This window comes from Felis catus, chromosome B2 (assembly GCF_018350175.1).
Source record: "Felis catus isolate Fca126 chromosome B2, F.catus_Fca126_mat1.0, whole genome shotgun sequence".
Lineage (NCBI taxonomy): Eukaryota > Metazoa > Chordata > Mammalia > Carnivora > Felidae > Felis > Felis catus.
In genome coordinates, this window is record NC_058372.1 from 70034179 (window position 1) to 70059981 (window position 25803).

General features: G+C 38.0%; 1 pseudogene; it reads left to right on the forward strand.

The window, feature by feature from the left end:
- The first annotated feature begins 17376 nt into the window (after window positions 1-17376).
- LOC101095496 lies at window positions 17377-18762 on the forward strand (annotated as a pseudogene).
- Window positions 18763-25803: the final 7041 nt, after the last annotated feature.

Consider the following 25803-nt stretch of genomic DNA (forward strand, 5'->3'; position numbering starts at 1 on the left):
TGGCTATAAAAATAAACATAATTGGGTTGTAAAAAATATTTAATAACTATACATTTTAGAGGAAAAGGTTAGTGAGAGAACCCTATGAAGAAGGGAACATAATCACAAGAAGGAGTAGAGCTGGGGTTCAGGAAGGAAAGTGGTCCTTTCCAGGCCTGGTGGTGGTGTGTGTGTGTGTGTGTGTGTGTGTGTGTGTGTGTGTGTAAGAATACTTAACATGAGATCCACTGCCCTAACAAAATTGTAAGCGTACAATTTTGCATATACATTTGGGAAAGCAGAGGTTTATGTGGGAGGCAGCACTTATGGGTTTTCCTATTACTTCTATGTGTGAAACTGGGGCTTCACCAGAACCAAGCAGTCAGATAAGTGACTATATAAGTGAAAACACAGAGTCTCACTCTGTGTAGAATGCAGAAATGTACCTTGACTTGCTTATCAGTGTATCATTTAGCATTCAGGTGCCAGAGTTTGGAAAGTGAACCTGAAAGAATTCTGTCACCACAGAGGTGCCCCTTTTCCTTCCAGCAGGAAGCCCTTCATCCTCACAAACATGCAGGAGAATCATGCACAGAGATGTGGTTCTAAGAGTCAATATCCTTCTGGATATAATCTTCACGTTTTGTGTTAGAACTCTTACATTAATATTTTGCCCAGCTTGCATTGTTTATTTTAATGATGAATCACCGTTATATATCACTTTTCAATGCCTGGATTTTTTGGATCCAGCAACCTTTTCATGCCCACTTAGTTTTAAAACTAATAACAAAAAACTGAGTCGCCAGTTCCTCCTCTCCCCCACCAGGAAATGTTGAAAACCCTGTCTTTTAAGTGCTATGAGAGACCAACTCAGTCTTCTCTTTGATTCTTTTCAAAGAGTTTCAACAGGGAATCTTACCTAATTTCCAGGATTATGTAACATGACAATGTTTTTGTATATGATTTATAGCCGTCACAACCATCTTGGGGAGAAGCTATTATCATCCTAAACTCATTGCCTTGATACAGCCAAGGTTAGTTATTTCTCTGTATTCAAAGAAGTGACTACTAAAGGTCTGGTACCTTCAGCAACAATGCTCAAATCTTTCCCCCAAAGAAAAAGCTTCTCAAGGTGACAAATGACCTCGAATATCACAAACCAAATAGTGCTTAGTGTATTTAATATAGTGTTTTTCTCTACTTCTGTTCACTGATGTGTAGGAGATGATACAGCCTGGTCCAAAATACAAAAGCAGTCTGCACTTCTAATTTACCTGCCCCTAAAACAGAAAGCCCTCCACCCACCCCAGTCTCATTTTCTCCAACATACTTGTGAACAGATTTGGCCCTCCAGATCTCAGTCTAGGGTGTGAGATGACTCTTTTCTATCTTATCTTTCTTGGGATGTTACTTTTTTCTTCTCGCAGGCTATGATAATAAAAATTAGCATTTCTGAATTCCTTATTATAGGCTGGTGCTGTTCTAAGTGCTCTACATATATGAATACAGTAAATCCTCACAATAACCCTATGAGGAGGCTAATACGTTAGTCCCATTTTATAAGATGAGGAAGCTTCAGGAACAGAGTTGTCACACAGCTTGCCTGATGTCAAACAGTTAATAGTGGAAGATTCCAAACTGAGCAGTTTAATTTCAGAGTTCCCGTTCTTAACCCCAACACTGCTGATCTGCCTTATCCACCTCATTACTCTCTTCCTAAGACCTCCCTTTTTTTCTACCCCTCATCTTTTATATTATCTCTTTCTGAGGGCTATACTTCTTGAGGTGGCTTTAGACAGTAATTGAAATATCTTTTTATCTTAGGCAGAATTTGACATTGTTGAGGATGGGAAGTAGAGGTGTGATTCCAAGAGCTGGCATCTAGATCCCTCATCTTGATTCTAAGGGTCTTGATTGAGCAGTCTTTATAGCAGCATAATCAGTTCTTTCCTCTCCCATCTCCTGCCTCTCATTCCCACATCTTGTAGTGTATGTGAGTCATCTGGTTTCTAGGATCATTCTCCCCCTTCCTTTCTAAGGCCTCATTCTTCCAAGTAGTAGCTGGGAGAAAGAACAGGAGAAGCAGTGAACATCTTCTGTAAGCAGATACTTAGCAGTGGTAGACAGCATTCTTTGGCCACTCCTGGATTGAGCTGGCTCTTTCTCCTGCTTTTGTGGAGCTTTGCATGGATCCTAAGTGTGTTTTAGCTTCATAACAGCACTTTCTGTCACTAAGAACACCTCTCAGATATGGGCGGTATGATCTTCCTTTAGTCCTAATAGAACAAACCCCCAGTCCCCTATCTGGTGGCCTTACCTTGCTCAGCCCCTTGGAAAATCCTAATACAAAGTAAAAAATGTCTTCACTTATTCACTGTAAAAGTGAAAATTGAATAGTAAGTTTGCACACACACACACACAAAAACCCACTTATAGTTTACGTGAAACTATAACATGTTTTAGTACTAAATTTAATTTTGTTAATTCTTAAAGCTATAGGAGCTGTTTGTATTCAGTGAATGTTAAACACAGTAGAAAATCTATTATTGGGGGCGCCTGGGTGACTCAGTCAGTTGAGTGTCCGACTTTGGCTCGGGTCATGATCTCACGGTTCGTGAGTTCAAGTCCGGCGTCAGGCTCTGTGCTGATAGCTCAGAGCCTGGAGCCTGCTTTGGATTCTGTGTTTCCCTCTCTCTCTGCTCCTCCTCTGTTCCACTCTGTCTCTCTCTTTCAGAAATAAATAAAGATTAAAAAAAGAAAGAAAAAGAACATCTATTATTATTCAGAGAGAGAGTGATTCATTTAGGCTTGCTACAAGACTGTCCAACGGAGCATTTGCAAAGAAAAGTAGCCTGTAGCTTACGCTGTGTTCTTCTTGTGTAACTAAAGTTGAGATCTCATTACTTGTAGACCTACATTCAATTAACCTTTCATTTCAAAGGTGAGAGAAATAAAATCTAAAGATGCTCTCTATCTGCAAGTACATATAAACATGACGGCACATGGGTAAACATACTTCAATAAGCACAAAGTCTCTAAGGTGCCTTCCATAGCAAGTGAAGATTCCTAAACTTGGTTTTTAAAGAAAATAGTGCTTTACTGAGCTCCTAGGTATGCCTTGGTTTCAGCTTCTCTCTGCCCCACACCTGCTGCATGTTCAGCTCATGCCAGCCTGATAGTCTCCATCCTTGATGTGTCATTGATAACTTTCCTTCTTCCCTCCTCCCAAGCCTCCCTCCCACGTCTAGTTGTGAGGCTGCACTTCTCTTGCCTTCCTGTGTTCTTAGAACACAAATGAAACCTTCCTTTAAGTCCATGAGAGATGTGCGGCATTTTACACAGAACCCATGTCCTTATTGGAAATGGCCTGAAGAAAATAATCTGCTACAGTATACAATGTTATTGAATGAAATAGAGTACAATTCCTTAATGAAGTCAGACACGCATAGATAAGATTCAAATGAAAAATTGATTTACTCAGTGTGAAGAGATGGAATTCATCTGAATGTATACCATGCTCTGGGCTAACATTCAAGGTGCTGTGGAGATTCCACACAAATGAATCTGGAAACAGAAACTGTTTTGGCTTGTTTTGTACTCTTCCCATGATTTTGACAAAAATTCCCAGACTCCACATGATTGAAGCAAGAATCATGGCAGAACTCAAAGCACACTCATTCATTATCTGCCCCTCTTTCTTCCTCTTACACAGGGGAAGACTGATGCAGGGGTGAGGGGGAGACTGACGCAGGGAGACTGACCTGGCCAATTTGCGTGCGATATCTCAGTGCGATATCCCCTACAAAACACCCTATTGGTGTTTTGTAACATACCATACCAATGGGTAATGCTCAGTTCTCCAAGTTCCCAGAAGCCTTTCTTATTCTCTACCTTACCTTTTGAAAAGTAGCAGGAAGGGAGGCCATGATCCATAACTCTCATTAGATGTCTTTCCAAATGCCACAGGATTTACTGATGGTAACTGGAAGTCTGCCAGTGCAGAAAACATACACTGTGTTATGCGTGTTTTCAGATTCTGCGTGAAATCAGCTACCGTTTAAAAGACATTTCCTTGACTGTGCACCCCTCTCCAGCAATTCCCAGGTTTCTACTTCAAAAATGTTTTGCCAAGTGCCTGCCTTAAAGAACCCCGTACTATTTACAACATTTTTGTTGCACCTTCTGAACTCCCTGCTTCAGATGTATCCTGCCCTAGGTGTGACCTTGAAGCAGAACTGCCTTGTTCAATCAATAATAAGTTTTTGACCACTTACTGTGTGTACATCTCTGTGCCAAGCACTGCAGGAGGATCTGAAGAACAAGAAAAGCGCTCAGAGCCTTCCATGTATCTTAGGCAGATACAGTTAAAACTTGCAGACTAACTAGAGAACAATGAAGAATTGAACTATGAAAATTAATGCAGTAGAATATGACTGAGAAATATAAAAAAGACACTTAAGTTTGTTTGGGTTCCTTTGAGAAAATTCATAGTGGAGGTAAGACATGGATTGGGGCCTGAAGGAATGAAGAGAATTGGTGAGAGAGAAAAAAAGGAAGGGGCATCGCAGCGCAAAGGCGAGCCTGGGCAAAGACTCAGAGGTGGAGCTCATCATTGAGTCTAATGAAAGGCTGCAGCGCATATTAGTGAAAAGGGAGGCAAACACAGATGGCAGGTAAAGCGCACTTGGTCACGAGGGGTTTTTGGACTTGGTCCTGACGTTCGAACTTGGCACAAAAATGACCTAATAGAAAATTATGACAATAATGTTGTTCAAAGTGCAGCCTGCAGACCACCCACTGAAAAATGTGTGCCATGCTCCCTAACACCGCATATTTCTGTAACTACCATTACAGTAAGGGTGAAGAACAGTTTTGTGGGCCCAAAGCACTCTCTAGTGTCAGCGTTTTATGGTCATACCCTTCCTTCCCTTACTCAAATACGTGTCAAAATTCAAAGAAGTGTACATCAACAGGTCCATTTTACTTGTATTAATTTGAACACTTTTTTTAATGTTTATTTATTTTGGGGAGACAGAGAGACAGAGCACAAGCGGGGGAGGAGCAGAGAGAGAGGGAGACACAGAATCTGAAGCAGGCTCCAGGTTCTAAGCTGTCAGCACAGAGCCCGACCCAGGGCTCAATCCCACAAAGTGCAGGATCATGACCTGAGCTGAAGTTGGGTGCTTAACCGACTGAGCCACCCAGGTGCCCCGATATTAATTTGAAACAAAAAATAAATAAATAAATGCAAGATTGTCTTCACCTATAAAAAAATGGCATTTTCCTGGGCTCCACATCAAATGGACCAATATCAGAACTTTAGACACTGACTCCAGATATCTACATTTTTAAAAAACATTGCTTGCTGTGACAGAGGGAGATCTAACCTATATAAACACCCTCTACCTTTCCTGCCCTGCCCTCTCCAAGTAAGTAAAATGAGCATAATTCATTCCGGAAACATGTCTGTAATCCAAAGCACTTGTATGTCAAATCAAATTTCAAGAACCATTGGCTCAGTTGTGATGATGATGTTCAGTGCCACGTACTACTCATATTGCTAGATCGCTTATCAAGTTAAAATTTATTAGAAATGTTTGCTCGTCTTGTGGAACATTCACAGAACAAGTTACTCACCACCCAAGGTTTCATTATATACCTTTGGAGGCCTTTTTCCTCCAGGGGAGGATGGGCTGGAAGTCTGCTGTTCTGCCAGTATGTGACTGAGCTGTAGTCCTGTAGTCCGGGGATGGCCTTTCTTTTCTGGGTTGGTGCCATTGTCCTGGATCTTCTATATCTTGGTTTACTGCTCCATTTTCTTGGACTTTCAAAGAAAATGTATATGAGAAAAATTGTTGGAGTTCTTGGCAGTCTGAGAAGGTTTATGTATCACCACATTGGAGTGATAATTTGGCCTTTGTACAAAATTCACAAAGGAAAATAATTTTCCTCAAAACTCTGTATTTCTCTGTTGTCCATATGGGGTTTTGCTTTTCCTTGACAACGTTGTTTTCTCTACTTTCTAAAAATCATTTATTTTCTTTTCCAAGGTGTTTAGCATCATTTCTTTTTTTTTTCAATATATGAAATTTATTGTCAAATTGGTTTCCATACAACACCCAGTGCTCATCCCAAAAGGTGCCCTCCTCAATACCCATCACCCACCCTCCCTTCCCTCCCACCCCCCATCAACCCTCAGTTTGTTCTCAGTTTTTAAGAGTCTCTTATGCTTTGGCTCTCTCCCACTCTAACCTCTTTTTTTTTTTCCTTCCCCTCCTCCATGGGTTTCTGTTAAGTTTCTCAGGATCCACATAAGACTGAAAACATATGGTATCTGTCTTTCTCTGTATGGCTTATTTCACTTAGCATCACACTCTCCAGTTCCATCCACATTGCTACAAAGGGTCATATTTCGTTCTTTCTCATTGCCCTGTAGTACTCCATTGTGTATATAAACCACAATTTCTTTATCCATTGATCAGTTGATGGACATTTAGGCTCTTTCCATAATTTGGCTATTGTTGAGAGTGCTGCTATAAACATTGGGGTACAAGTGGCCCTATGCATCAGTACTCCTGTATCCCTTGGGTAAATTCCTAGCAGTGCTATTGCTGGGTCATAGGGTAGGTCTATTTTTAATTTTTTGAGGAACCTCCACACTGTTTTCCAGAGTGGCTGCACCAATTTAGCATCATTTCCTACTTCTGAAATTTTCAGACACTTCCCAGTAATGTGTCTGGTGGTAGGTCTCCCATTCACTCATTCATTGTGTTAGGCAATTGGTGGACACTTTTAATCTAAAGAGTTGCAGCCTCTTTCAATCTTGGGAACTCCTCTTACATGATTCCCTTGATAATTTCTGTCTTTTGTTTTGTCTATCCTCTTTTTTGGAACTTCATGTAATTGGATATGGGACATGTTATTGATCTCCAAAACTTAATCTTTTCTCCTTTTTTTTTTTCCTCTTTCACCATTGTCCCATGTTGGCAAATGCTGGTTATAAATTTGTCCTGCTACATCAATCAGTATCCCTCCAGGAGTTGTATATTCATTTTTTATTGGTGTTGTAACAAATTACCCAAACACTATAGTTTAAAATTATACAGATTTATTTTCTTATAGTCCTGGGTATCAGAAGTCCAACACATGTCTCAGAAGACTAAAATCAAGGTGTTAGGAGGGCTCCTTCTTTTCTGGAAGAGAATTTATTTCCTTGTTTTTTTCCAGCTTTTAGAGATTGTTTACATGTGTTGGCTCATGACCCCCTTCCTACAGCTTCAAAGCCAATGATGTTACATCTCTCTCTCTATCTTGTTCCTCTGTCTCTTCACCCCTTCATCCTCTGTATGTATCTAAAGCCATAATGGTCCTTTGTTTTTAAGAACTTATGTGATTTAATTGGGACCACCTGGATAGTCCACAGTAGTCGTGCCATCTCCAGATCTATAACTTCAATATCAGCAAACTACCTTTTGCCATGTAAGGATATCCTTAGGTCCTGGGGATTAAGGTATGCACATTACTGTGGGCCATAATTCTGCTTATCACAAAATATCTACCAGACATTTATTAGACTCTGCTTCTGCTGCTATTCCCTTTCTATTTTCTTCATTGCTGTTGGCATGTGTAACATTTTTTTTATTAATTTATGATTATTTTACTGTAGCTTTGGGAGGAAAAGGAGGTAAATGGATGAATTTAATTTGACATCTAGAATCAGAAGTCTTTCCCCAGGATTTTGTAATGTTCATTATTTAAAAATAACTGTCATATGGGCTCTTGAGTATAGGGAAAATTAAACATTAAAAAAAGTTTTGCATATATTTTGTATTTTCTTTCTTTGGGATTTTCTTTGTTTTTTTTTTTTTTATTTTTTTAATTTATATCCAAGTTAGTTAGCATATCATGCAACAATGATATCAGAAGTAGATTCCTTAATGTCCCTTACCTATTTAGACCACTGTCCCTTCCCACAACCCTTCTAGTAACCCTCCATATTTAAGAGTCTCTTATATTTTGTCCCCTCCCTGTTTTTATATTCTTTTTGCTTCCCTTCCCTTATGTTCCTCTGTTTTCTATCTTAAAGTCCTCATATGAGTGAAGTCATGTGACATTTGTCTTTCTCTGACTAATTTTGCTTAGCATAATACCCTCTAGTTCCATCCACGTAGTTGCAAATGGCAAGATTTCATTCTTTTTGATTGCTGAGTAATACTCCATTGTGTGTGTGTGTGTGTGTGTGTGTGTGTGTGTGTATATATATATATATATATATATATATATATATATATATATCACATCTTCTTTATCCATTCATCCATCAACGGACATTTGGGCTCTTTTCATACTTTGGCTATTGTTGATAGTGCTGCTATAAACATGGGGGTTCATGTGCCCCTTCAAAAACAGCATACCTGTATCCCTTGGATAAATACCTAGTAGTGCAATTGTTGGGTTGGAGGGTAGTTCTACTTTCAATTTTTTGAGGAACCTCCATACTATTTTTCCAGAGTGGCTGCACCAGCTTGCATTGCCACCAGCAGTGCAAAAGAGATCCTCTCTCTCCACGTTCTTGCCAACATCTGTTGTTGCCTGAGTTGTTAATGTTAGCTATTCTGACAGGTATGAGGTGGTATCTCATTGTGGTTTTGATTTGTATTTCCCTGATGATGAGTGATGTTGAACATTTTTTCATGTGTCAGTCAGCCATCTGGATGTCTTCTTTGGAGTAGTGTCTATTCATGTCTTTTGCCCATTTCTTCACTGGATTATTTGTTTTTTGGGTGTTGACTTTGCAGGATATCATATAGATTTTGGATACTGACCCTTTATCTGATACGTCTTTTGCAAATATCTTCTCCCATTCTGCTGGTTGCCTTTTAGTTTTGTTGATTGTTTCCTTTGCTGTGCAGAAGCTTTTTATTTTGACGAGGTCCCAGTAGTTCATTTTTGCTTTTGTTTCCCTTTCCTCCAGAGACGTGTTGAGTAAGAAGTTGCTGCGGCCAAGATCAAAGAGGTTTTTGCCTGCTTTCTCCTCGAGGATTTTGATGGCTTCCTGTCTTACATTTAGGTCTTTCATCCATTTTTAGTTTATTTTTGTGTATGGTGTAAGAAAGTGGTCCAGGTTCATTTTTCTGCATGTCACTATCCAGTTTTCTCAGCACCATTTGCTGAAGAGACTGTCTTTATTCCATTGGATACTCTCTCCTACTTTGTCAACAATTAGCTGGCCATACGTTTGTGGGTCTATTTCTGGGTTCTCCTTTCAGTTCCATTGATCTGAGTGTCTATTTTTTGTGCCATATATTTTGCATTTTCAAAACTACCCATCATTTGCATAATCCTTTTGACTTTTGTATGAATTTAAATTTTATTATAAATGGAATAACTTTAAGTTATTTAATTGTAATACTGTCCCTTGATTTAAATTTTATTACAAATGGAATTACTTTATTTAAGCTATTTAATTATGATTAATTACTATCCCTTCAGTCTGAGTCTTATCAAGTTTTCTTGTATATCTTTTTAAAGTATTCCATATATATGTAAATGCTGACACACTTTGTGTGTGTGTGTGTGTGTGTGAGAGAGAGAGAGAAAGAGTACATGTACGTGTGTGTGTACAGGTCTGCGTATATTTCTAGGAGGAAGTCATATTAAAGTGGTACCAATTATTTTGCTAGGGATACAAAAAATTCTTTGAGAATGACTTTTACATTTAGGATGAAGTAGGGTTTGTCATAAAATATTTAGTCAAACCTTACCGTGTAATACTTTTAATTTTTTTAAAGTTCTTATTGCATTTTAAATTTCTTATTAGAAATGATGCATTTTCTGTAGTTCACTGAAACTTCAAAGTACCTTCCTATTCTTACCAGAAACCATTACTCTCAAAACTGTATTCCATAGAACCCTAGACTCTTGTGAGGTGTCTTGCTCTTAGGAAAAAGTATTCTGTGGGCAAATAATTTGGGAAAATGACTTACTCTATTACATTCCTGCCTCAGTATTTACAAAGTCTATTAAGAGACATTATGCATCAAAACAAACACATTTTTAAAAATCCTTTGATCAGCCAAAAATATTTTAAATATTTGATCATAATTTTTTTAATTTAAAAATTACCCTTTAACAGCTCAGGTAATAAGCTATAAACTGTATATCTCAGAAACATCGTTTCTTTCACAATTTTAATTCCAATGTAGTTAAATACAGTGTTATATTAGTTTTAGGTGTACAATACAGTGATTCAACAATTCCATACATTACTCAGTGCTCATCAAGATAAGTATGCTCTTAATCCCCTTCACCTATTCCACCCATCCCCCCACCATCCGGTAACTGTCTGCTTGTTCTCTATAGTTAATAATCTATTTTGGTTTGTCTCTTTGTTTTCCTCTATTTGTTTTATTTCTTAAATACACACTTCTTAAACATGCATTTCTTCAATGCACACTTGTGCTGCTTCCATAATTTGGTTATTGTAAGTAATGTTGCAATAAACATAGGATGGTATATATCCTTTTGAATTAATGTTTTCATACTCGTTGGGTAAATACCCAGTAGTGTGATTACTAGGTCATAAGGTAGTTCTATTTTGAATTTTTTCAGGAACCTCCACATTGTTTTCCAGAGTGGCTGCACCAGTTTGCATTCCCACCAACAGTGCAGAGGATTTCTTTTTCTCCACACTCCCACCATAGTTGTTGTTTCTTGTGTTTTTTATTTTAGACATTCTGACAGGTGTGAAGTGATATTATGCTTTTGATTTGCATTTCCCTGATGATAAGTGATGTTGAACATCTTTTCATGTTTCTGTTGGCCATCTGGATGTCTTTGGAGAAATATCTGTTCATGTCTTCTATCTTTTAACTGGATTATTTGTTTTGTTTTGGCTTTTTTGTTTTTTGGTGTTGAGTTATAGGAGTTCCTTTTTTTAAATGTTTACTTATTCATTTTGTGAGAGAGAGATAGTGGAGGAGGGCAGAGGGAGAGAGAAAGAATCCCAAGGGGGCTCAATCTCAAGAACCCTGAAATCATAACCTGAGCCAAAATCAAGAGTCGGACACTTAACTGACTGAGCCACTCAGATGCCTGAGTTGTATAAACTCTTGATACATTTTGGATACTAACTCTTTATCGGATATGTCTTTTGCAAATGATATTTGCAAATACCTTCTCCCATTCTGTCGGCTGCCTTTTAGTTTTGATGATTACTTCCTTTGCTGTGCAGAAGCTTTTTATTTTGACGTAGTCCCAATAGTTTATTTTTGCTTTTGTTTCCCTGTCCCAGGAGACACGTCTAGAAAGATGTTGCTACAGCTGATGCCAAAGAGGTTACTGCCTGTGTTCTCCTCGAGAATTTTTATGGTTTCAGGTCTCACATTTAGGTTGTTCATCCATTTTGAGTTATTTTTGTGTATGGTGTAAGAAAGTGGTCCAGTTTCATTCTTTGGCATGTAGCTGTTTTCCAACAACAACACAATTTGAAAGTGCTGCTAGAGCTTATTCCTCTGATTGTTTTTTGCTAAATAATTTGACTTTATCATGTACAAACACAGTTCAGGCGAGGGCACAGTGCTATAGCTGGAAGGGAATTTGAACCTGTGCCTTGCGGCACGTGATTAGGCTCTCTGTTGTCTTACCCACTGATTCTTCCCTATCATGTACTCAAGAAATGGCATGCATTTCCAGAGTTGCCATCTGAAAGCCTAATGTGGACAAGTTTTCCAGAATTACTCTGTGGCCAACAGCACATTTTCCCTCTTCTACTTTTCTCTGCAAAGCAATGTTGGTGCAGAACTGAGGTATAAGAAAAAGCAGAAGAATGTGATAGGACACAAAATGCTTTCTTCGGTTTGACTCTCATCTGCAGATACCACTTCATTTAGCTCAGTTATAGTGCAGCCATCCTCTCTCCCAGGCAATTTTTTGAAAATGGTTCAGGATCAGTTTATTAGGTAATATTTATACCTTTTGTTTCAGAAAATGCTTCGGAAGATTTTCAAAAATACCCAAATTATAAGACGTTAACATGAATAGTATATTGTGACTTTCATTTTTACCATGATTGGGTCATTGTTTAGTGTTTTATTTTCCAGAAACCAATTGCAAACAAGGAATCATTGTCACTTAAGAGTCGCAATATCCACTGGATAGAAACAACCCAATTGCTTAAGAGAATTACAACTATTCTTTAAACTAGAGTCATGCAGAATTTTATGCTGGGGGCTTTTTAAGGAGAAGATTTTCCAATTTAGTAAACAGCATTTTCGCACTTCAACAAATTTCTTCTGGATCTTTCTTATAACACTGTCAATAAAAGCAGATGACTAAATATGATTTAGTAATAGCAATTCTTGTGTATATGTGTGGGGATGAGGTATGGTTGTAATTCAGTGCTAATTAGATGTCTAGCTCTTGGCTGACCCTGAGAAGGGTTGAATTCCCAGCACCCAACCCATTGCCCTAAATGTAGCAGGTGCCAATGACTCTTTGTGATAATTATGTATCAAAGAATGCATAGGATAGTTCTGCTTTTACAGTGTTCACACTAGTATCTTGTTATACAGACCACTTCAAATCTGCTGCCTTGCACCCTATACCCATGGGAATGGAATGAAATGAAGGTTACTAACCAAGGCACAGTCTGAAAGATTGCTCAGTTGTGGCCAGCCTATATTTTATAATCTCAACCTCCAAAGCACAAAGTTGATTTTTCAAATATCTCTTTAAGATGTCTATAAATTTACACACAAGATTTAGTTCCATTGTCAATAGATTAAATATGCCTGTAAGGTAGGAACTTACCAATAAAGATATTGAGATTCATGATGGTTGAACATATTGACCCAGTTCATTGAGCTAGCAAATAGCAGAGCTGGGATTTGAACCCAGGCCTGTCTAACTTCACATTTCATGATCTTAATGTGCTCAGCAATGTGCTAAGAGAGATCCTGTAGGGCTTGTACTATTTACTTATTTTCTCAAAGAAAGAGCAGAAAAGGGCACTGCAGACAGAAGGAGCCTTAAAAACTTCACAGTCAATAATTCTGGAAATTCAGATATTTTGAATTTGCTTTGATGCCCCAGGGTCTCAAAACTTATCTCTGCTGTCTTGTGAGCTGGCCTTTCTCAATGCCATTCTTTGTGTCATGCTTCAAGGACAGCATGTCTGATGTATCTTTTGAATTCCAGGGACACTGACTTTCACAGAAGGACCTACATCCTTTCATTTATTTTGTGTGCTCTCAGGTGGTATTTAAGTTGACAGCCAGGTCCTCAGTCTTCTTCTTAAGGGATTATAGGTGTTGAACTGCTTTCATCTTTCTTTGTCTGTGTATTTTTTTAAGTGATAAAGGATCAAGATGGCTCTCCATCCTTCTCTCTCCCCTGGAGTCCCCTGGCATTCGCAGTGAAATGTTAGTTGGAAAATCATACTTCTAGAGTGGTGGATAGATAATTGAAATTCAATGCAGCAGGGAGAAAATCAGTTCTGAAGGGCTATTTTGCTGCAAATTCTTTATTAGGATTTTGGCACTAGATCTGCACCAGTCAAGATGGGGAGAATTAAAACAGAACAGGATTCCCTGCAATGTTCTGAATGGAAATAATTACATCCTGAATCTGTACATCTGAGATGGCCTGTTTACCTTGCACACGTCCTTCTGGTCTCCTGTTCTTTAGATGTACTTTTTGATGTCAAGTCCTCCTGCAAAGCATTTTTGGCAAACACTATTTGAGGGTTAGACATACAGTGTTTATATTAATTTAAAAACTTATCAAATATCCTTTTTAAAAAAAAATATTCCAAGCAGGCTGACAACCCATCATCCCCAACATAACAGCTTCTTACACAATTTCCTCTAGCATACATGTTAACAGGTTGCATTTGTCAATTGAAGACAATCTACCCATTTTTTGTGGGAAATCTGGCTTTTAAAAAATATGTTCTCTTCTGACAAGCATAAGACTGGCATTAGCCAAAAAGAGAAAGTCTAATTTTCTGATTCACTGAATACAGTAGACATACAATAGAGACTAACTCATAATGTTTTAAGATTTTGAAGAACATAAAAGGTAAAAAGACACCGTTAATTTTCTTTGTATCTGTATATGATGGCCCTGGGTCAGTAAAAGAATCTTATAAAGAAAAGGAATGGGAAAAAGAGGTCTGAAGTATAAACTGTCAAGTTTGTGAAGCCTATGAATTATAAGTGAAGTATTAGTCCCTGCTTCCTAAGTTTCAATTTTTGTTTGTTTAGGGCTTTGATTTGGGCTACAATTAAGCTTCATAAAGAGAATGATAAATTACATTTAATAGAAGCAGTTTTTAATAAAAGGAAATAAAACACTTGTGTCGCCCAGCTCAGAAATAGTTAATTTAGAATTATAATGTATTAATATGCACATGTAAAACAACATATAGAGGAAAGGCATTAATGTACAAAAAGGCTTTCTGGCATTTATATTTGCAAAGTTAGAAGTGAAAAATCTGATTAAGGGAGATCACCAAAGTTCCTTGAAGTCACTCAGAAGGTTCCGAGGCAACCAGGACATTTTCAATGCACAATGTCCAACATTCAATCTAAAAAAATTACTGGCACTGCCAAAGAACAGGACAAAGGGAAAAGCCAGACAATGGAAACAGAAATAAATTCAAATATTGTAGCTACTGAAGTTATAGACACAGACTTTGAGATAACTGTGGTTAATATGTTAAAGTAAATGACATAATAAGCTGAAATAATTCACCACACCACTGGAATACATACAGCACAATAAATTAGAAAGTCTAGAAACTTAAAAATAAAAACTTAAAAATAAATGGACAGGATTTTAAAAACCAATGTGTGTATTTATCACAGCTGATAAGACACAGCTGAAAAAAAGAATTGGTGAACTTGAGGGTAGAAAATATTCTGACCGATACATAGAAAGTAAAACAAGAGAAAATATATAAAAGAAAATAAAGGATATATGGAAAATGGTGAAAAGACCTTTAGGAAAAGGTCATACATGTAGTTGGAGTTTTAGAAGTGAGGGAGAAAGAGTTTCAGAGTAGAAGCTTTGAAGAGACAGGGGATCAGATTTCTTCAAAATGGACAGAAGTTGTCTGATATGTTGCTAAACTCCCTTGAAGTTAGGCCAGTGGTTCAAGAAGAGTTAGGAACCCTAAGCAGGACAAATAAAAAGACAATCCTACTCAGACACATTATAGCAAAAACTTAAAAGTTTTTAAAAGATAAAGTTTTATAAGTCACCAGATAACAACAAACCAGATCAAAAACAAGGCTGATGGTAACAGAAGAAATGGAAGCCAGTAGACAACAGAATGACACCTTCAACATGCTGAAAGATCATTGCCAACCTAAAAGGCTACACCTCGTGAAACTATCCTCTAAAAAATAAGGCAATCAAAATATGAAAAAAATTAAAGAAACATCAAAATGAATTTTTTTCGGTAAAAAGAAAATAATCTTAAATCAAAAGGTAGACTTACAGGAAAAAAGGAAAGCATACTAGAAAGTGTAAATATGTGGATAAGTAATAAAAGATCATTTACTTTTTACAGACCAAGGATAAACTGCACATAATCAAATATATATGTAGAATTAAAATGCAGGGCAATAATAACATAAAGATGAGAGGGACATAAAAGCAGTTAAAGTTCAAAGGCTCAATCATTATCATAAAATGGAAAAATACTAATTCATATTCAACAGTAAAAATTAAGGATGAATGTTATAATCTCTAGGATAACCTGAGAAAATAACCAAAGAACATCCAACTTAAAAAAAAATAAAATCAGGGGCACCTGGGTGGCTCAGTCAGTTGAGCGTCCGACTTCGGCTCAGGTCACGATCTCGCGGTCCATGAGTTCGAGCCCCGCATCGGGCTCTGGGCTGATGGCTCAGAGCCTGGAGCCTGCTTTGGATTCTGTGTCTCCCTCTCTCTCTGCCCCTCCCCCGTTCATGCTCTGTCTAAAAAATAAATAAATGTTAAAAAAAATAAAGAAAAATAAAATAAAATCAGAATAAACAAAATAATAAAAATTTCTTGAGGACACCAGTTACAGCCACCATGGAGTAACTGATATCAGGCTCATCCTTCTACCATAAACTACCATTACATCTGTACACAAATATATAATTATTTAAGGTACTGGAGGGAAACCAACACGGGGATAAGAATTTTATAATGTGGAAAGCACATAATATTAGCTCACATTAACTCAGGATTTCTCCCTGAGAGAGGGATTTCCAAATATGGCCCAGGAAAATATAGTCCATGTAGAATGGTGGTATCACTGGGTAGAAGAAAAAGAAATCTGATTTGGGGAAGCTGAAGTGGGTGGATTTGGGGGGATAGAGAAATGCAGAAGAAGGATTCATTGAGAAGAAATCCCAAAGTTTTCCATACAAATGTTCCGAGGGTCCTTTACTCTCCTCTAAGCCACAGATGTGCAAGGCAAAGCCTTGAACTGACACTTCACAAACAGTTTAACCAAACTGTTAATATAGCCAGTATACATATTATACATTCTCAATCATTGGTCATCAGTGAAATGCAAATTAAAATCACAGTGAAATATCATACACATCGCCCAGGCTGTCTACAATGAGAAAGACCTCCAAAGGTATTGGCAAGGAATTGGAACACCTGGAACTCTCAGGCACTGTTGATAGATGGGTAAATTGGCTCAATCATTGAGGAAAGTTAATTGGCTTACATCATCACCATAAGAAATGCAAAAGCACATTCATACAAGCTTTTTCTGTAATAACCCAAACTGGAAAAGCCCAAACATTTATCAATAATAGTATGGACAAATAAGTTGTATTTTTAAAATTTTTTTTTTACATTTATTTATTTTTGAGACAGAGCGTGAGCGGGGGAGGGGCAGAGAGAGAAGGAGACACAGAATCCGCAACAGGCTCCAGGTTCTGAGAGAGCTGTCAGCACAGAACCTGATGTGGGGCTTGAACCCATGAACCGTAAGATCATGACCTGAGCGGAAGTCAGATGCTTAACCGACTGAGCCACTCAGGCACCCCCAAATAAGTTGTATTTTAATCATATAAAGGAACAACATTCATCAGTGGGTGGTGACAGAAGTCAGATTAGTTTTGTCGACTTTGAATTTTATTTAAATGGGATCATGCAACATGTATTCTGTATACCCAGCATCGATAATGTGGAGGCACATTCATGTTGTTGCATATAGAAATACTACATTTTTTCTCATTGCTGAATAGCATATTTTTTGTGTGACCTTCTATTTGTTCTGCATTTCTATATGTGTGTGTGTACATTTGTATATGTAAATAGTATATAAATATTCTATATGTATATGATATAAAATATACTAAATACACATTTTTGTGCTATGTTATTTTATGCATATAATATGCATATAAAAGAAAAATGTGCATGTGGCTCCACAACTGGGGACACTGACAGCTCTATGTGCCCAACCCAACTTCTTTCATGATGTCTACTGTTCACAAAATTCTCTGTGAGCTCAGTCTGGAGGGTGATCACTCCATGCCCCAAGTGCATACGAGTCGGTCAAAGCATACACCAATTTTGATGCTGAGCATGATGCTCTGAACATTGAAATGGCCATCAAGACCAAAAGTGTGGGTGAGGCCACCATTGTCAAGATTTTGACAAACCTCGGTGATGAATGGAGGGAGGATATTGCCTTTACCCACAAGAGAAGGACCAAAAAGGAATTTGCATCAGCACTGAAGTCAGCCTTGTTCAGCCACCTGGAGACTGTGATTTTTTGGGTCTATTTAAAACACCTGCTCAATATGATGCTTCTTAGCTGAATGCCTCCATGAAGGGGCTGGGGACTGATGAAGGCTCCCTCATTGAGATCATCTGCTTGAGGACCAACCAGGAGCTTCAGGAAATTAAAAGTCTACAAGGAAATGTACAAGACTCATCTAGAGACCCCATAATTTCTGACACATCTGGCAACGTCCACAATTGGATGGTTGCCCTCACAAAAGGTAGAAAAGCAGAGGATGGCTCTGTCATTGATTATGAACTGTTTGGCCAAGATGCTCAGATCTCTATGATGCTGGAGTGAAGAGGAAAGGAACTCACGTGCCCGAGTGCATCAGCATCATGACCAACAGGAACGTCACTTCCAGAAAGGATTTGACAGGTACAAGAGTGGCAGCCCTTATGACATGCTGGAGAGCATCAAGAAGGATGTCCAAGGATACCTGGGAAATGCTTTCCAGAACCTGGTCCAGTACATTCAGAACAAGCCCCTGTATTTTGCTGACTGGCTGTATGACTCCATGAAGGGCAAGGGGACTCACAAGAAAGTCCTGATTATTAGAATCACAGTCTCTCACAGTGATGTGGACATGTTGCAAATTAGATCTGAATTCAAGAGAAAGTATGGCTAGTCCCTGTACTGCTGCATCCAACAAGACACAAAGAGTGACTACCAGAAAGCACCTGCTGTACCTGTGTGGTGGGGATGACTAAGGCCCACGAAGGTGTGAGGGTCCAGGGTGGTGCTCCTTCATTTCCAGAAAACAGTTCTAGAAAATAGTTTGTGACTAACAGTCCCTTTGTGGAACTGTGAGGATGACATTGACATTTCCCCCACTCCATCCTTCTTTCAGTTGATGGAGCACTGCCTGCCTCTCATACCTAGTCTTTCCTTTTAGCCAAAGAAATGAACATGCCAACAAGCTGGAAGCGAAAACTATGATGTGAAACACTTTGCCTCCTGTGTACTGTGTCATAAACAGATGAATAAACTGAATTTTACCTTATAAATAAGTAAAAGTAAAATGTGCATGTATACATATAATAGGTATAATATATAATAAAATGCATACAAATATAAGATGTATATAACAATCATTTATTTTAAAATGTTATTGTGTTAATATTTTGACGTTCACATTAAATAAAATACTAGACCAGAATAGTTATGATTGGCCAGTTAAGAGTTAATTACATGCTATGAAAAAATAAAGGAACCAGTGAAATCTGTCTGGGTTTGCTTTCAAGCAAACAATGTAGGGACCAAAGGCAGGCTGCCCCAGGATGGGCTACTTTGGCATGAACACTATATTGAGTTAAAAGTAATCAAAACCCAACAGATGCAGGAAAAACCCTCTTCCTGATCTTCCACTGCCTAAATTTACATTTGTAAGGAGAGCCAGTACCAGGAATAGAGCTATTAACAGAGACTCCCTTTTACCTAAGAAACTTATTTGCATAACAGGGCAAACTTTGTTTTTTTAAAACCTCTCTTTTCACCTTCCTGCTAATGGCCTCCTCCCCTTTATGTCCTCAGATCCTACCCCTGTCCTTAGCTCATATAAGTTTCCTGTTGCCTCATTTCCTTTGGAATTTTATATCTGTGTGAATTCCCTATATGTATGCTACTAAATTTGATTTTCTCCTGTTAATCTGCCTCATGTCAATTTGATTCTAAGTGCAACTAGCTAGAAGGACCATAGTGCAGAGGAAGGTCTTCCTCCCCAACAATGCTAACTAAATCCTCACTAAATGCTAAAAACTGCCATAATTCCCTTCTTTTGCAGTAATGAGAATGACAGTCTGGGAGACGAACTTTTGTCCTATTTTCTAATTTTTCATCCCTCTTTTTCACACATACCACATCCAATCCATCAGATATTTTGCCAACTATACTTTCAAAACATGTCTTGAATATTACTTCTCAATAGGTCCATCACTACAAGCCTAGTCTAAACCATTAACCAAGAGGATGGAAGAATGTAAGGAAATACAAGGGGAAAAAGTACTACCCCCAAGATGGTAAACACAGGACTCAATCCCACTCCTTAATCTGAAGAGGTCATTGAAGGGGGCTGTTCTAGGACTGAGAGGGATGTTTGATAGGAATTTGATCTCGATTTAGGAATTCAGCCAGTTGGAGGCAGTCACTCTTGAGAAGTAAGAATGAGGAAGAAATATCCTGAACTTACCTTTCTACCTCAGTTCTTTGTGCATGCTCCCCATTGGCTGGCCATATGTCAATAGAACCTTTTGATGTGATCCACAGAGGCCATACAGGCATAGAATAAGGTAGAAGATGGTGGAGAGTAAATCCAGCATAAGGCAATGTGTCTCCTAGTGGAACTTTTCAATTCCGCTGTTGTTTCCCTTTATTCTATTTTCCACAAAGCAACCAGAGTGATTTCCCTAAAACCTAAGGGAAATCATGCCATTGGTCCCCTGAAGGCCTTTCAATCGTTTCCAGTTTCAAGCAGAGTAAAATCTAAAGTCCATCTAATGGGCTACAAGGCCCTAATGGACCTGGCCCTATCACCACTTCTTTGGCTTTATCTCTAGTTATTCTCCCTCTTGGGCAAGATCCCTCAGTAACATGGCATCTTTTCTGCTTCTCAAACACATTAGGCTCACTCTCAAACCAGCATATCTGTCATTAATATTCTCGCTGGAATCCTCCCCCTTGCCTTCCATATATATTCATGGTTCTTTACTTTCTTCAGTTCTCTGCACAAATATAAAATTGCTTCTCAACATCACTCTCTAACTGTGCTTTTTAATGTTTATTTTGAGAGAGAGAGACAGAGAGAGATAGAGCGTGAGTGGGGGTGGGGCAGAGAGAGAGGGAGACACAGAATCCAAAGCAGGCTCCAGGCTCTGAGCTGTCAGCACAGAGCCCAACACAGGGCTTGAATTCATGAACTGCGAGATCATCACCTGACCTGAAGTCGGATGCTCAATGGACTAAGCCACCCAGGTGCCCCTCTATCTCTGCTTTTTTTATTATTTCTAGCACTTAACTGTATCTGGTGCCTGTTTTATATTTGTTTGTTCTTTACCTTCCACTCTATTTCGGACTGCAAGTTTTATAAAAGGAGGGGCATATTTTTTCTCTGCTCTATCCCTAGGTCCTAGATCAGTGACTCACACATAGTAGGCACATGTATCAGTAAGGAAAGGTTAACTTCTGTAATGAACAACCACAAATTACTACACTAAAATGTGTTTCTCAGTCATATCACAATCCATGTAAGTCATTGTAGGATTACTAAGGCACCTGACGGCTAAACAGCAAACAATCTAGAGATACATCCACATAGTTAGACTATGGAAATGATTCATAAGAATTTCTAAGAAATTTCTAGTACATAAAGAATAATGAAGCTCTGAAACTTCCACCTTATTTTTAAAGGGTCAATACCTTCCCTAATCCCAGAACATAACCTTAATTAAGAGAGAAAAGAAGTGAGAGAAAGAGAATGGAGAATGAAGAAACAGGGTATTTATGTACAAGCTTATATTAATATATTCATTCTCTCTTCTTATTATTACCTATGATGACACTCGGGAGCAGAAAGGGAAGTTATTCTCCTTTCTTTCTGAGTAAAATAATTATATCTCAGAGTTTTCATTTATTTGAAATCTCTTTGGAAACTACTGGGTCATTCCTTTTGTCAAGGCACCTCCTTGTATGTGCTACCGAAGGAGCCTTTGGAGTTCATTTTTCATATAATGTATATTCTAATCAGTGTGATATCTGTGAGTTTTACATTTTGATTTCTTTCATTGATCTAGAGGTTTGTTCTGCACAGTCATTTGTAAGTCAATACTTATTTCTAGGATTCTTTAAGGGAACTCATTTAATTTTTGCAATATAAGCAATGTTTCGATGAGAAGAATCAATGTTATGACACACATAATAGTATAAATAAGTTGATACATTTAAATGAAAAATATCCTTGAAAGAAAAGAATCACTACTTTTAGCTCTCTGAGCTAAGAAGAGTAGTGGTGAAAAGTGTCATAAGGTCTCAAATCACTAAGGACGTAAATACATACATAACAAGTATAGACATAAGTATGTAAGGGAGGTTACCAGAAGGCACAAGACAAAATCCTTGCTCACAAGGAAATACCTTTAAAAGCATTTAACTTTATGAAGAGTGACTATTTTTTAAGCAAATATTCAGTGAATCCAAGTTTTATGTTTTTGAACAGAACAAGTATGTGGTAGACTCATTTCTGCCACAACTTCCCAGATGATCCTAAGAATTTATTTCTTTCAGGACAACTATCTAAAGAGAATGGCTCTGTGAGTCCCTTTCCCCCTACCCACCCATGGCAGCTTTTTGCAGGTCTCTTCTTAAGCAGAATAATTTTCCTAAATAGTAATATAGTTTTCAATTGTCTTATCACAAGTATGATTTAACTGACCATATTGTGATTTTTGTTGTGTATCTTCAAGAACTATGTATCAAGAAACAAAATCATTGTATCTACATCATATGTGATATTTTTCAAAACAAGGAAATTTGTGCTTGCTTAAGCACATATACTAAAATCAAAAGAAGAGAACTCTGGCACTTGTGAGCATTTACCCAAGCACCTTCATAGAGCCCCCACGCTGAAAATGTCATTGACGTAGACCATTTCCCAAAGAAAATGTAGCAAACGGGTTACAGATCCTTAGTAGTTTTCCAAGCATAACACTAACCACATAAAATTTTTAAATGTTTTATTCCTACAGTAAAGCCATTATTTACAATGTTTTGGTGAATAGCATTAAATATATATAAATCTGCAATGGACCTCAATCGTTGTCATTTTACAAGAGAATTTTTGTGTATGAGAAAGAGGAGAGCAATGTAGCCATACTGAAAAATGGATGCTAGACAATTCTCTAACTTCCTACTGTTCCTAAGTGATGATTTCTCACAGCACAGACTTAACAGCAATGTAGAGGACAGAAAACCAGTGTCCAGCTTCCAGTAGACTCCACTGGCTGCAAAAGTAGTCTAAACATTTCCTGTAATCCTTTGCTCTTACTATCAAGCTCATTTCCCAGAGGAAGTGAGCTTGAATATTTTTTTTAGCTCAACATTATACAGTTTTTATTGAAATAGAATTACACTGAACAGTCAATTTTTTCATACAGCAGGTTTACCTTTTGTGTCTTTGGGGACTTTTCAGTGGAACAGAGAAAAAATGAGGATTGATTTAAATCACTTTCTAAGTAAGACAACTTCTTTTTTTTTATTTTTTTTTCAACGTTTATTTATTTTTTGGGGGGACAGAGAGAGACAGAGCATGAACGGGGGAGGGGCAGAGAGAGAGGGAGACACAGAATCGGAAACAGGCTCCAGGCTCTGAGCCATCAGCCCAGAGCCCGACGCGGGGCTCGAACTCACGGATCGCGAGATCGTGACCTGGCTGAAGTCGGACGCTTAACCGACTGCGCCACCCAGGCGCCCCAGTAAGACAACTTCTTAAACTGAACAAATTAAGAACTGTGGCATCTCTTAACACCAAATCCCTGAAGAATGTGGCATTGCAATGTGCCATAACACTTCTTATCTGCGACTTAGCAAATATTTCTTTGATCTCAGGGTAGGATTATGAGAGTATATAAGTAACATAAAATGTTTTCTGAGAGAAACACATACCATACCCATGATGAATTATTAAGGTGGAGATTTTATTGAATGGCAGTCATAGGAAGCAGGCATTGGGTTATGTACCAAAGACACCTGGAAACACTACTACAGAGGCCACCCAGAAGCCTGCATCTAAGGTTTGCAGGAGTCTGATGTCCTACACACAGTTTATTGAGTTTATCACATCCTGAACTCCTATCTCAAGCTTTGCTCATTAGTCCTCCAAAATAGAAATGTACAAGTATCTTAGTGGCAGCACTTCAGTTCCACCAAAGCACTTAGTTTTTTCTTGCTCCTTTGAACAGACTCTTGATCTTGTCTTGTCTTTTCCTGATTATCTTCGAGTTGGAGAACTGTCCACCATCAACTTTGACAGATCAGTTCCATATTCTTGTGCATCCTTTCTCACTGCATTTGATATTAGAAAACAGAATTCCCCAATTTTCTCCTTTGGGTGTGAGACCCAAACAAAATTGCACACTGAGTAAAACTAATCTCCAAAGCCCTCAGGTCCTGTTTCGGTCTCTCTGCCTTCCATTTGGGTAACAGCAGTAAGAGAGGGGATATCTCACACTGTTCTGTCTTCTCTCTTCCCAACAGAACCCTATAAGGCTGCTACAATTATTATCCCCATTTTGTTTAACCAATTAGGAAGCAAGGAGGGAAGAGCCCAAAGCACATTTCTTGAATCCAAGATACAAATCCTATTCTGGTCTGACCCTAAGTGCTTTGCTGAGGTGACTTTTCTGTCTACATTCTCTCATCCTGATGCTCCTCTGCATCCCTATCCCCTGTCCTTGTCCTGTCCTCTAAAAAGCCATTGATGCCCTATAGGGCATTTTTTCACCTTGATATCTGAGCTGAAATCCAAATTTACCTAACTTGTGCTATGCCAAGCAACAGCCAACATGCCAAGTAATCTGAGAAACAATTTCAAGTAAAGGAACCGATCACTGATACTAAATCACTTGTTGAATTTTTTTTTGAGGAGGGGTGCAGGGAGGAGTCTGGAGCTCTAACAGAACTCAGGGTTCTATAAATATTCCACAAATATTACTGTGTAAATGTGATACTGGCTTATGATGAATTAGCTCTGTCTGCACCTAAAATTCTTTTCTTTTAAACTTATCTCCTTCCTCTATCACAATTCCCTCATATGATAAGCTACTGAAAAATTTAAAACTTTCTAATGAATTCTATATACCTCAGCAATAATTTCCAGACACTGCAACTTTTTTGCTAGTACTACTTTACCCTTGCAGCATTTTCCTTTTATTTTACTTTTGTAATGTTTATTTATTTATTGAGAGAGAGAGAGAGAGAGAGAGAGAGAGAGAGAGAGAGATTGAGAGAGAGAGAGAAATAGAGACAGGGAGGCACAGAGAGAAAGGGAGACAGAGAATTCCAAGCAGGCTCCACACTGGTAGTGTGGAGCTCTACATGGGGCTCAATATGGAGTTCCAACTCGTGACCCACAAGATCATGACCTGAGCCAAAATCGAGTTGGATGCTTAACCAACTGAGATACCCAGGTGTCCCAATTGCAGCATTTTCCTTTTAACTGAAAGCTTGCACATTTTGGACCCGTGTTTTTCAAATTGTCTCCCCAGCTGAGGACTGCTATCCCCCCTACCTCTAGCTAAAAGCATAGCCATGATCTTCATATTTCTACCATGACACTACAGATTCCACAACAAAACATCTGGAAGTCTTGAGCTAGATGATTGAGAATTTAATTTTTTTTTATCTTTTATGATATGATGACATTGTTTTACCAACACATTTTGACATTAAGTCAGCATGGCTATTGAGTTCTGAAGCATATATTTGCAATGAAAGAATTAGAATTACTCATACACTATTCATAAAAATATAGGCTTTATAAAGTAGAAGACTCCCTGCATCACAAATTACAAAAATATTTCTAATTTTTCTATAAAGAAAAAAGGATAATATTATTTCCCATAATTGCTTTAACAGTTTAATTTTTATGGGTTGTCAATTATTTTGTTTTTGTTTGGGGGGTTGGAAGGGTAAATAATATGGCATATCAAAAAAATCCAAGATGTGTCAAATTTAAAATGTACACTGTTATCATACATATATGTAATGTTCTTAGCTTAAGACTAACAATTTAAAATATAAAATTTACTAAAGTTATAAAACAGAGATTTACAGTGGTTTCATTAGAAAGATCTGTATATTTATTAATATTCCTGAGGAGAGAAAGGATTCATGCAAATATATGGGCTAAATGCTATAGGAGTATGCAACATTTTTCCATAATATAGACAATTCTTTACAATTTCATGAGAGGTGAATAGTAGAAAATATGTTTTTTCCCAAGGAAACTAAATAGCAAAATGAGAAAAAAATTC